Source organism: Canis lupus, chromosome 8 (genome assembly GCF_003254725.2).
Source record: "Canis lupus dingo isolate Sandy chromosome 8, ASM325472v2, whole genome shotgun sequence".
Lineage (NCBI taxonomy): Eukaryota > Metazoa > Chordata > Mammalia > Carnivora > Canidae > Canis > Canis lupus.
In genome coordinates, this window is record NC_064250.1 from 9206286 (window position 1) to 9220857 (window position 14572).

General features: G+C 38.3%; 1 protein-coding gene and 1 non-coding gene across 5 annotated transcripts in view; one reads left to right on the forward strand and one right to left on the reverse strand.

The window, feature by feature from the left end:
* The window catches only part of PRKD1 (protein kinase D1), a 322843-nt gene that overhangs the window by 212834 nt on the left and 95437 nt on the right, over positions 1 to 14572 (reverse strand). The window lies entirely within an intron of this gene.
* LOC112658125 (U6 spliceosomal RNA) lies at positions 9283 to 9384 on the forward strand. Its single transcript, XR_003135526.1, has one exon. It is a non-coding gene; the product is annotated as a U6 spliceosomal RNA (small nuclear RNA).

Sequence of the window (14572 nt, forward strand, 5' to 3'; positions counted from 1 at the left end):
CTCACATGAGTGAGGAGGCTAGTAAGTCCAAAATTACAGGACTAACAGGCAAGCTGGAAACTCCGGCAAGAGCTAATGTTGCATTCTTTCTTTTTTTCTTAAGATTTTATTTTTAAGTAATCTCTATGCCCAACACACAGCTCAAACTCACAACCCCAAGACCAAGAGTCATATGCTCTACTTACTGAGGCAGCCAAGCACCCTGATGCCACATTCTTTTTATTCCATAAACCTTCAACTGATTGGATAAGGCCCACCCACATTATTATTTAAAGACAACTGGTTATGGATGTTAACTATTACAAAATACAAACTACAAAATACCTTCATAGCAATATTAATATTAGTACTGAATGAACAACTGGACACCACAGCCTAACTAAATTGGCACATACAATTAACTAATACTATCTTAAACCATAAAGTTGCCTCCAACGACCATCAATAAACAATAGGAAAAAAAGAATAAATTGAGACAACAATCCTGAGCTTAAATCCCAGCTATTTCACAAACTGTGTGGTTTGAAGAAAGTCATTTTTTTTCTCTGAACTTCAGTCTGTTTATTTGCAAAATAAGGGGAGGCAGTGTATTTATACATATCTTTGGTGGTACTGTATAGATCTGATGAAGAATTCAGGACAATCAATCAATGAGTGGTAGTACTACACTATTAGTGTCTATGTGCTGTAAAACTGAGTCACAGACATTGATGTATTCCTGGCAGGTAGGAGGTGTTTTATAAATGTGTGTGGAGGGAACAAAGGGAAGAATGTAGAGAGGGAAGGAGGGGACAGAGGAGAGTGAGGAAAAAAAGAACGATGGAAGGAAGGAAAAAAAATAAGTAAATGAAGGAAGGGCACTGGGGTGGCTCAGTGGTTTAGGGTCTGCCTTTGGCTCAGATCATGATCCCAGGGTCCTGGGAGAGAGCCCCACATCAGAGAGCCTGCTTCTCCCTCCGCCTATGTCTCTGCCTCTGTGCGTCTCTCATGAATAAATAAAATCTTTTTAAAAAGTAAGTAAATAAAGGAATGAATATCAAGGTTCACTTTTGGAAAGAACAAAATCATCATAGTTGAGGCTACAGAAAAACAAATGAAATTTTTTTTTAATTTTTAAAAAAATAGTCCCTGTTTTCAAGCAATTTAGACCTGACATGTAGTAAATAAGACCAGTTTGCAAATAACCATAATACAAACATATTAAAAGGTGACTGCATCTAATGTGTAAATCAATTTAAGAATTCTGGTGTAAGTTCATACAAAAGGCACATTCTGAAGCCATGAAGCACATGACATATGATACTTGCCATCCAAAGACACCACTGTAGAAGGATCTAAATGTGGTTTTGTAGACCTGGATTACCTTACAAATTAATTGATAAGGACAGAGTGTTGCTAAATTTAAAACAATGCAACAAACATCTTCAGAATGACATTACTGGAATGGAACATGTAAAGGAGAACTGTAATTCAGTCAGTTGGGACAATGGATAAGAGATCAGAACCTGAAGATCCATTATTGTTTATATCAAATTATCCAAGGAAAAGAACCTTATCAGATGACCCAATAAGGCAACAAGGTTTTCAACACAACCAAGATGGAATATCATTCATGACCAACCAATTCTTCTGTTTCAACTTTCCAGTTACTGATTCTGCTTTGCAGGTGTCCTGGCATGGAGAGGCAATACTCTCTCCATCCTTAAAGCACATCATTCACTATAAATTGGTAAACTATCATTCTAGTTCATAACAATTTTTTGTTAAGTTTTATTAGCAGGAGTTTATCTTCTAGGAACTATGGCAACTCTGGCTGGAAGGAAAAAGTAAAATTTCTGGAGCTTAAAATTTGAGAACCAAAAACTGTACCTCAATGAACCAGTCATGTGACAGGCTGTCTTCACTGCCCTCTCTGTACTCCTCCCCAATGTTGGTCTTTGAGCCATAGTTGTATATTGAAGGCTGAAAAGGACCCAGCCCCTTCAGCAAAAAGACAGGAGACAGGAATATTTTAATGAGCAAAAATTGTGAGTAGACTATTCCAGATGGAGAGAAAAGCACAGCTAAAGTTCAAAGATAGGGAAACACAATGTACATATTGTTTAAAACAGTCCAATTTTGATGTCCATACACAGGAAGACTGAACAAGAAAACTGTAAAAGTAATCTGGCCATTTGGAGCACTGTAAATGACCTGATTGGAAAACACTTTGTTTTCATTTTACTGGTGATGGGAAGCCACTAGTTTTGATTTTTCTTTTTTAAGCTGGTGAATACTAAAACAGTAACTATACTAGCATAATTAACCTGTTGAGAGCACAGGAGATAACTTTGAGGAGAGAGTGACTAGTCCATGATGCTTACTGCAAGAGTCTACATAGGAGGTAATAATAATCCAAGGTGGAAAGATGGTTGTTTAAATACAATAGAGGATGTAAAGGTAAGACACTCAGGAAAAGACAATTATTGGAATTCACCAAACATCTGACTGGATGGGAAAGGTGGGGGATCTGGAAAGACTGATGTCCAAAGGTTGTGAACCAAATCTCAGCAAGTGTCACTGAGAGAAACACACACATGCCAAGGAAAAAAGTAGATAGAGTAGCAGGAAAGATAAAGAGGCTGAGTTAAACAATTTGAATTTGGCCTTAAATAATGAACCCAGATGCAGGTGTCAAATAGTGAGATTACGAGATTCAAACGATAAGTGTGAAACGTCGTTTGAAAGTTATGTAACAGCAAAACAGTAAGTTTTCTAAAAGAGCAAATGTGAACACATATACAAATAATAAGAAAAAAGGAACATCAAAACATTCTAATTAATCCTGGAAATTTTGGGAGAAAAGAGTTTTGAGGTATATTTTCAAAAACTTGTAATATACAGATAGGATCAAAATAAGGGAACTACCTTTTCAGTGGTGACACAGATCGGGAAAAACTGACACTAAACACTTACTAATCAAGTGTACTTAGTATTATATATACTAAGGATTTTTCTGAGTGCAAATAAAAATAACATACTTAAATAAATAATTAAATAAATGCAATGGACCTCTTATTTGTATGTAAAGATTTTATTTATTTATTTAAGAGAGTGTGAGAGAGAGCATGAGGAGTGGGGAGGGGCAGAGGGAGAAGGACTCTCAGTTGAGCAAGGAGCCCAACCCAGGGCTCCAGTCTGGGACTAAGGGATCATGACCTGAGCCAAAAGCAGACACTTAACCAACTGAGCCAGCCAGACACCCAGATCTTTAATTTTTAAAACAAGCTGAATCTCAATTCTTCCACACATCTTTTTCTTTCACTGTTACACCCATAGTTTGCAAATTTAATAATAAAGCATATAATGAATTTCTACCAATATAGAATGTGTAAATTATTTTTAATAAATAAGCTGCTTCTTCTGTTTCCCTTCATTTAAAACTATTAGCAAAATATGAGTAGAGAACTTCATTATAAATCATGGGCAGACTGACTCAAGTTTCTAAGGACTAGTACATCTAAATGGTAGGAATACTGGGGCACCTGGGAGGCTCAGTTGGTCAAGCATCCCACTCTTGATTTTTGGCTCTGGTCATAATCTCAGGGTCCTGAGATAAAGCTTGTCAGGCTTTGTGCTCAGTGGGAAGTCTACTTAAGATTCCCTCTCTCCCTCTTCCTCTGCCCCTCCCTCCACCTGCATGTGCTCTCTAAAATAAATATTTATGTATTTTATTTTTAAAAAAATATAAATAAATGATAAAAACAGTATTTTTTATTTCACAATTTAAGCAATCTATAAACTAATATCTTAGTCACTTAAAGGTAATGTTTGTTTATGACTGAGAGATCTCACAGTCCTAAGGTGGAATTACAGGTACATAAATAATTGCAGATGCCATGTATGATGGATAGTTTTATGTGCCAACCTGGCTAGGCTGCAGTACCCAGTTATTTAAATCAAACACTAATATAAATGTTACTGGTATTTTGTAAATGTGACTAATATCTACAATCAGTTGACCTGAAGTAAGGAGATCACCCTCAATAATCTGGGTAGATCTCATCCAATGAGTCAAAAAACCTTAAGAGCAAAATGAAGGTTTCCCTGAAGAGATTGAGAATCTGCCTCATGACTGCAGTATCAGTTCCTGCCTGAGAGTTTTCATCCTGACAGTCTGCCCTTTGGATCCCAGACTTAACAGCCACTACAATCACATAATCCACTTCTTTGCAATAAATTTTTTTCTGTATGCCCTCATCCACACCCAAATTCTACTGGTTCTGTTTTACTGGAAAGCCCTGACTAATACAACATGATAAATGTCATGGCAGAAGTATGAACACACAAGGTGAACAATCTGTGGGGTTCGGGAAGGTTCCACAAAGGAGATATGGTTGAGCTGAGTCTTGAAGCTATGATACTATGCAGAGAAGGAAACGTGGTAAGGGCAGTAATGTCTTGCAGGTTAGAGGAACCAGGATGGTCAGAAGTCCATAGGTTCAGGGAAATGCCAATTATTTCTCCAGGTACAGTGGAGAACTGCAGGTACACATAGGAAATGGTCAGAAGCTCTGTCTTCAGAATTGTGCTCTGTCCAAGGTGTGATGGGAGCCACCAGGGAATCTTAAGTAATAGAGAGACATGATCTGAATTACATTTTCATAAGTTTTTTGTTGTTGTTGTTGTTGTTTTTAAGTAGGCTCCACTTCTAGCACGGAGCCCAATGCAGGGCTTGAACTCAAGACCCTGAGATCAAGAACTGAGCTGAGATTGAGTCAGACTCTTTCACCTACTGAGCCACCCAAGTGTCCCACGGAAGATTACTTTTGTAAGGCAAAGTATGGGAGACAGATAATACCAGTCTTATATTTCTGCTGTCTCTCTTTATGAGAGGCAGTAAATGTTATAGAAACTCAAGTAAATTCTATTTTTAATTAATATTTATCATTGTAATTATAAAGAAGATTCAGAGAGCTGAATGAGTTAATACACTCCATTTAGTGTTTCATAAATCAAAATTCCAACTAACAAGCTGAGTCTTCCCTCTCCACAACCATAGAAATCTAGGGATTTTCCAAATGTTCCACCCACCCATAAAAACAGAGGTATACAAAAGGCAAGGCAACAATCTAACAACACATGGTTTACACAACTCAACTGTTCAAAAAGCAAAGTTTTCCAGCTAATAATTCAGCACTTCAGGTCCTTTCTTGATACATGGCTGAGATACGAGGAATCATAATACTAGCCTGACTCTTCTGCGTGCTATCTATTAAGCATATTCAATGCCTCCTTTTACCACAACCTTATTTCAACAAAGCAATATTCAGAAAACATCAGGAACACCAGACTGTCAGCAAGTGTCTAACCAGTAGTAGAAGCCCAAATGTGCTCCTCTGTGGCCACCCTCCTCACGCTCCATCCCAGCTAAGAAAATGCATCCTAATTTTTAACACGGAGTTACCACAGCAACAAAATGAACACTTAAAAAGCAATGAACTTAATCAATGCAAGTCATTGTTGGAAAGATAATCCCTTGAGACAAATCTCTCACTGCTAAGATTATTGCTATTTATCTGAAGTGTTTTCTGAAAAGGTAAGAATGACTGACTGAAGGCTTCAAATCAATGAGGTAAGTTTTTTTTTTTTTTTTTTCTTTCCAGGAGATAAAGCTCCCAGTAGACCTAAGCTACACTTTTAATCATGACATTAATCGATAACAATTACACCCAAGAGAATGCCAATATAGGTTTTCCAGGAAATCACATAGGGTTTAAAGTGCTATACTTGTAGAAGTAGTCAATATTATGTATTGTAAAACAGAATTTAGGTTGATGACTTTCTATTTCCCTAGGGCAAAATTTTGGTACTCTAGACCCAGAAATATTAGCCTAATGTTTCTCAAACAGCAATGTACTTATGAATTACCTGGGGATCTTGTTAAAATGCAGATTCTAAAAATAATTTAAAAATAAAATAAAATAAAATAAAATGCAGATTCTGATTCAGTTGGTCTACGGTGGAGCCTGAGATCTACATCTTTACAAGCTCCCAGGCGATGTCCATGCTGCTGGTCAGCAGACCACCTGAAGTAGCAACGTGTCAGCACACATTACTGTTCCATCAGGAGAAAGAGCACACAGAGGCATGCACACTGGTGGAGAGATGCTGACAACAGAAGGATCTGACTATAAGAGAAATTCTACTTCTAGAATTTCAACCTTAATCTGCCCTCTTATAAAATGACTTGAGAAAAATGGCAATGCTAACTACACCTATCTTGAGGAGTAGCATTTTCCACATGTATTCTCAGGAACCCCAGTTATCCAGGACATGAATAGGTGTTGCCAGAAAAATAAGACACGAACAGGTGACTCAAGAGTCACATAACTGAGTCAACCAAACATTAAGGAATAATGGCTAACATTTGTTAAGCACTTACTATGAGCCAGGTGTTGTTCTAAGTAGGTGATACGGAATAGCTCGTTTAATCTTCACAGCAACTTTACGAGGTAGAAACGATATAATCATCCCCATTGCACAGAGGTGGAGAAGGAAGCAAGGAATTTAAGTGAGCTAAGGGTCTCAGGGTTGGTGTGTGGTGGCGCCAGGGTGCGCTGCCGCCACCCTCTGGAACTTGAGCACCTTTCAGTGTTGATGGGAAGTGTCAACCGCCACAAAGTGATAACAAGTCCCTGTAGGCTGCCAACGAAGGGGGATGTGCAAGGGGGAGGAGAGAGGAAAATTTAAAAGTTAGGGCATTTAGCAAATGAGAACAAGCTGGAGAAAGAACAGTTAGAAAATGAAAGTAATGTTTGGAGAAAAAAAAATAGACGTATGAGAGTGTAATGTGGGAACAGGCAGCACCCACTCAGGCTTAGATGCCTGAAGAAAGGCCAGCGTGCTGGGTAAATAAACACCCAGGAGAGGAAAGCAGATCAAGTGGTGGATCTCCCCAGCCTGCAGGAGGACTTGAATGGTTTACTAGTACCAAATCTATGAAAAAGCACTCAAAGACAACAGAGTCATGATTATTCTTATACTAATTACCTAATTTACAGATTATCTGTGTCCCCTGCTGGGTCTCTTTCTTCTTCCTACAGGATTGTTTGGATATTTTGCTTCTAATTAGCAACTTTGTAAGCCAAAGTAGGGAGAAGAGGAGACTATTAAATGGGGGGAGAGGGGAGTGTTGATTTTTGCTTGCTTGTTTAGTTTGTTGCTCTTATTTTGGGATCTAGCAATAGGGTTGGGAGAGGGAGTAGGATGTGAAACGAGCAATGAAAGTACATTCTTATTAGTCCTAGATTTCAAGCAACCTTCTCTGCCTGGACTCCATGTTGCTAGACCCAGTCTGAATTATGTATTCTGAGCTAGAAAACAGCCAGCACATCAGGCAGAGTATACCTCAGGTCAGGCAGAACTATAAACAAAGTAGTTGTTTGGTTAGATGAGCACTGGGACACAGTTCAGATGGTGCAGACAAGCATTAAAACAAAAACTGACCTCAGAAACTTCTGACATTCACCGATCCCTAATGCACTAAATATACAGAGATGCTCATGGAAAATTCTACCACTTGCTCAAGGAAAAGAAAAACCTTAATTGGAGACAAGGAACTGGCTTTCTGCATCCAGAAATGATCTGACGTATAACTGTATTCACAAGTACAAAAATTAAGGTAATTCTTTCAAATGAAACAGGAAGGGTCTCTTGGCCCCCAAGATTGAAATGTGTCTGAACAATTGTACTTACTCTTCACCATCACCTCCGCCTTGCTAGCACTGCTGCCTGGTATCTACTAGGCACCTCCCTGTGTAGGGTTCTAAGGTGAAGCAATCTAATTTTGTTATGCCAGTACTTCAACCGACATTTACAAACTTTTCAAATATTTTAATTTTATCTAAATGTTTTTCATCAGCATGTTCCTTTTTACAAGAATCCTTTATTGTTCCAAGACACAAATCATATCCCTTTGAATTCCAGATGAAAACATTTTAGGCCTATTTATGATTGTATTTCAATAGACATGTATACACATGTAAAGCAGCTTCAGTGTTATTTAAAAATACACTTCAATAGGTCTCATTGTGTTGATATTAGCAAGGCACTTAAGAAAATGCTTCCAGGTGGCAGGCACCTGCTCCGGCTTTGAAACACCAACCTCAAAACCTATAGTCAAGCACCAAAATGGGGAAGAGCAACAAACTATATATTTCAGCACCTAGCAGTTTTGGCAGCTCATTTGGAACTGGTTATTGCCAGCTGGGCATTTTGCCATTTCCTTGAGGCAAAATTAAAGTGGAAGATGCAAGGGTTTTATTGTAATTTTCCACCACATATTTATATCATTATGGGTTTTGTGCTGCTCTAGTCCCCACACAGTCTCACTGAATATCTTCTTATTATGTCACTGAAATTTGAAGCAAATATAGGATGATGCAGTGAAAACAAGTGGGCACTGTGTATAGTAAATGATTGCTGAAGATAACACTATGCCTATCAGAATGGGCTACATAATTTGCAGGCCCTGAGCAAGATGAAAATGCAGGGCCCTATGTTCAAAAGACAGGAGAAAAGTTCCATTAAAGGTACTAAAATATCAAGATTCCTCCTTTCTGCTGCAGTTTCTTCTCTCAACTTGCCAAGGCATTGTTTATTTACTAGTCCCTGCTGTGATCCCTCAGGCACAGGGTGATCTGCAAAGCAAGTGCTAGAAAACAGCCAGCTAGGCCCCCCACACACACAAACCACCCCCTCTCCCCCATTAGGTATTGAGTCTCCCCTCCCCTTGCAGCTGCAGACCAATGCTCCGTGCACTTCTAGGGGCAGAGAAGTCAAGTCAGGGATCTCCCTTCCCAAAGACACACCACCCCAACCCATCCCCAGCAGTACTGAAAATCTCAGGTACATCAGGCACCTACATTGGGGTAGGTGAGAAGTTTACCCCACTGAGGCATCGTTGTGACTCTCCTAGATGGGGACAACTGCATCAGTGTCCAGGCCTGAAATGTTCCTGGGATCTTGCTCTAGAGCCCACCCTATCCCTGCCAGGTATGAAAGCCAACAGCAGCTGTGAGACAGGAATGTGAAGGAAGAGGCCAGGTCTGTGGGGTTCTAGGGGGTGTGGGAATCAAGCAGTTGAAAGCAGAAGAGAACCTATCCCAGATCAGAGGCAGGCTCCATTATCTTGTCAGACTTCACTTACAAAACACAAATTCAAACATAAAACTAGGGATTTCTGTCACGGGCCCATGAAGCCAGCCTTGATTCATAAAAAACTCTAAGGTCTGTGGGCCTGTGCTTACTTCTGTAGCATATATACCATAAAATTGGACAAAGACATTAGCACGACTCCCGCACAAGGATGACACACAAATTTATTACATGTTCCCTATTTTTATTTTATAGAACTAAATACAAATATACACAAAACTGGGAAAACCTGAATAAAATGGGGGAAAGGTGGATTGTGTCAATGTCAGTATCCTAGCTGAGATATTATACCAGTCTTGCAAAATGTTACCATTGGGAGAAACCATGTAAACTATATAGAAATTTCTCAATTATTTCTTACAACCATATATTGTCATTAGCTCAATTTTTAAAAGATCTGAGGCCTATTAAATGGACAAAAAACAGCATACAAGCTATTATTACCAAAACTACCTATACCTAGATATATACAAAACATTAAATTGAATGTAATTTGAGTATGATATGATATAAAAGAACAATTCTTTAAATAACTAACTCCAATGCAAAATCTGTAGTCAGCATGTTAACCACATTGTACACTATCAAGAGGAATGTGTTCAGCTATATTTCTTATTAAAACTTCTCTTACCTACTTAAGATAAAATGAAAACACACAATCTAGAAACTATAAAAATACTCTAGCAACCAAAGTAGTCTATGCAAAAGCATGCCTTTATTCACAAAAGGGGGATAAATGTGTATTAAATAGCACAAAATCAACTTTAAATTGTTAAGTTACTGCACCCAGAAAGTTGGTTTGGGTACGATTTACAACTGAAAGTACATATGTGATGCTGGTACAGTTACTTAATTTTTATATACATAAGACAAAACATCTTGCCTGTCAAATGCTAAAAAAAAAAGAACCCTAAAACAACCTTAAAGTATAATAGGGAAAATCTGAATCTCAAGACTGAGTTCCCAAGGAACTGAGCCAAGTGAGAATTCTTTTTTGCTTCTGAAGACTGTGTATGTGAGCAAATCCCCAAAGGGGATCAATCTTGTCACAGTCCTGGGGGAAAGGATGTAGCCATGTTTATAGGGCCTCTGAGATAAATCCTGCTCAAAGGTCACCTAATTCTACTAGGACTGCATTAAGTAAAATAATAGAAGAGACTCACTCAACACCACAGAGCCGACCACATTGAAAATACTCTACAGACATTAGCAATTTATATCAACTATGGCAGTCTGTTCCCATTCTGACCTCTCAAGTGCTCAGCACCAACTCAATATAAATTATGCATCCCATTACTATTTCTTGCTCAGTCAGACAGCTTTCAGAGCCAAGATAAACCCACCTTTGGTTCAAGCCAGGACTTTACAGAGAGACCTGAAGAACTGATTACACAAAGAAAGAGGTTTGGGATCCAAATTAGTTTTGCCGCTGCTAACTCTGTACCTCCGGGTAAAACACTGAGCTGTTCATTAGTAAAATAGAATTTGAATTTCAAAGATAAATGAATATTCATTCACTTCGGGGAATTACATACTAAGGCATTCAAAAAAAATTTTGTTGAATGGAAGACTGAATTAATGAATGGATATGTACAGATTTTTCTCCAACCTGGCTTTTTTCTTTTCACTAGCTAAATTCCCTTTCAGCTTTATTTCAGAGTTAAAATGCCGAAGTAGACGGGAAGGAAACACAAATAAAACAGCACTTTGCTCATGACCTCACTTGACTGTATCGTGCTGCACCCTACATAATTAATCACTGTCAGCACCAGTCAGATGTGGATATGCCAGCAACTGCATGTCAGGGTTTGCCAGGTGTGGCAGATTACTGAGTCTTCATCAAGCCAAGCTCTGAGGCTGGGAGTCTAACAAAAAAGCACTTAAGAAGCCTCCCAAAGCAGGAGAGCAGCGTTGGCTGCCTATCAGTGTCTCCTTGCTCTTGGTGCCCTAGTTCTGCTCTGGCCGCTCAAGTTCCTGGATTCCTCAGCTCCTGACTGTGCCAGGGTACTAAGGAACTGGGCTTCTTCCTGTCCCATCGTGGGCCTTCAGGTTCAAAGCAGCTTACCTCTAATGTCTGCATGTGCCCTAACCTCAGTCTGCACACCTGACTTTGGTACACTTTCTCAAAAGCATATTCAAAGCCCTCCCCTCTTGGTGTAGGCTTGGATCCCAGGCTGGCTGGGTGCCCTCTTGGCGATTCCCTGCTGCCTCCATTGCTGGCACCAACACAAATACAGCTTTGTATCTACTTGCCACAAAAACCTTGACTCTGTTCTATTCCATCATTGATTCTTTAGCACTCAAAACTAAGTCAATTATATTTCATGAAATTTAATGAACTCTGTGCAAAAATATTAATGACTAAGCAAAATATAGGTTAAGCGCAAACCTGAATTGTGTCACTATATAAGCTGTGAAAAGGATGGCTTAATCCTTAAATAAACACCAGTCTAAAAGAAGATGACAAAAATGTGTAGTTGAACACAGAGGAACAATGCAGTGTTTTGTCTTATTTCTTAAAAACCAGTTATCTAAAATGTGTCATTCAAATCAATGGCCATGCTAACTTCCCGGCTTTTCCCCCAAGCTCTATTTCAGAGGTTTCTTACCAGTTTTTTTTTTTCTTTTTTTTTTTTTCTTACCAGTTTTAAAGCTAAAAAGCTACTAAACATGTGCCTCAAATGATCTTTTAATCATCAAAGAAAAATTACCACAGTAAACTGCACAGTCCTGTAACATTAAATAATTAATCATGACATGGCAAAACTACCATTAGAAGTATCTAAATTATTTAAGAAAAATCAAACATATGGTAATTAGCTATTTCTTTCCAATCCACTAGAACATCATAGTTAGCCTGAATACCATAGAGTCTCATGATTTATATCTTCCCAACATATTTTCACTTCTTCATTCTAGAAATTCAGTTTCAAAATGTCCCTAAGAGGGTAACTGTTGTGAGCAAGAGGTTAGACATAACAATGAGAGGAAAATCCAAGTACATTATACAAGCCTTTGGCTCAAACACAGATCTGAATTTGAAAAGAGAAAATGTGGAGAAATTTACTGATAACAACCTAACCATCAATTCAAGTTGTACTTAACTGGAAAGCCTGGAACTATTTACAGAACTATGCAATGGAACGTTCACTAATAATTCAACCTGATGCATCATGTAACAGCCACCCATCTGGAGAGTCTCCTTGTCTCAGGGTTCTTCCCAGACCATTAACAATGTTAAAAGTCTTAAGTGGACTCCCTGTCCACTGTCCACTTCTTGCTGTGCTTCTTATACAGCACAACTCCAGACTCCATTTTTATTTCCAGGTAAACTAAAGAAATGATAGAAGATCTTTTGTCTAGCAGTTTCAATGTGGTACCAGTGTTCTATGTATTAATAATACTCATTTCTCCATTAACTTTAAAAAAAAACATTTCTACCTTCAATGTAGGTACAGGCAAAGAGAAAAATTTAATGAATGGAACACAGCCATGTCAGTATTCAATCAAAATTCCCCTTGGAAGCTTTTCATCAGCAGTTGATAGAAATCAACACAGAGAACGAGCCAGAGTCCCTGAGCTATCACTACAGCCTACTCAAAAAAACCCAAAAAACAAAAAACTAACCATGTGCCACAATAGAACCACAGTGGTACGGAGTTGATTTTCATTCTTTAAAAAAAAAAAAAAAGATATGGTTTGCTTTTGCTTACATCTCTTGTTATGAAACTTGTGAAACATAATGATAGAAAAATTGTTAGCCATAAGCATATCTAAACAATCTAGAAAGTTATTCACTTTTTAAGTTCTTATCACTCACCGTCCAACATATGAACTACTTTTAATTATCTACTGTCTTTAATTGCTTAGATGATTATATTTTCTATTAAATATATGTCCTCAGCCATATCATTAATAATCCTTCATAAGTTTATAGGTACTCTGACTGCCTTGTGTTAAAAGGTCGGTTGGGGATTCTTCAGCTTTGCTAATGGTTTTATATTTCAGTAGAGTGTTAAAACTGTTGCTATGGCCTGAATGTTTGTGTCCTCCCCACCAAAAAAAATTCCCGTGCTAAAACTCAAACCCCCAATATAAGAGATGGGGCCTTTGGGAGGTAATGAGGTCATGAGGGTGGAGCCTTTATGGTAGGATCAGTGCCCTTACAGGAGACAAAGGGGGCTTGCCCTTGTTTGCTCTCCTCATGCAACACAACATGATGGCCATCTGCAAACCAGGAAGGGGGCTCTCACCAGATACTGGATCTGCTGCCACTTTGACTATAGACTTCCCAGCCACCAGAACAGTGAGACACAAACATCTGTTGTTTAGGCCACCCACTCCTGGTAATTTGCTATAGCAACCAGAAGTAAGACAGCTGTCATTCAGGATATTATGTACTCAATAAAGTAAATAATCAATTTCATGTACTGCTACGATTATTAAAAATGGTCTCCACATATTGAAATGCCCCCAAGTTCCTGGCAGTCCAAGAGATCATGCTTTCTCTGTTGCTACTTCCAGTATAAAATAAATATAAACTACCTGTGACCTACTAGGCTTCAGAAATTACTCAATTTAACCACATTTAGGTAAAAAAAAAAAAACATTTTAAGGACTGAAGGCTTCCAACTAATTTTTCTAAGCATACATTTACGTACTCTACTTTTACGCTAGCTGGGTTTGTGAGTGTATGTATATGTATATGCATTTTAAGAATGAGCCTATATCTCTTTGAATAAACTTTGAAAAGGTATTTTCTTTCAAGTTTACATACCTGTCATCTGTGAAATTTTACACTAAATGTTCTTCACAAGAACTATACAGTAGGACTCCTTTTAAATCAAAATGAAGCCATGCTATGAGTAAGGAAAAGTCCAGAGGTGAATAAATCTAGTTAGCCTTCTAATAATGTCTTCTCTCAGAGAAGCCAAAGCACAAAGATGAGTGGCAAACTGATGCATTTCAACTTCTGAAAAGATCAGTTTACAAAAATGCTCTATAGTTCTTCAGTTAGGGTCCCCTAACTTCTCTAAGGAGGAGCTCTCTTCTCTAAAGAGAGAGCTATGGGCTGTTTCCCACTAACATACCAGGAGGAAAAAGGATTAGTGTAGTAAGATTGCAGGAGGGGAGATACTCATTTTTACTTAACAAACATATACCATTTACTATATTCTAGGCACTATTTTAAGTATTTTACAAACATCAACTCAATAAATCCTCATAACAAGCATATGCATAGGTACAATTACATAATTCCCATTTTACAGATGAGAGGGACAGGGAGATAGAATAATGTGTCTGAAACCAGTTGGTTAGTAAATTGCTTGACCCAACATTTGAGCCCAAGCTCTAAGACTTCAGAGTCCGTGCT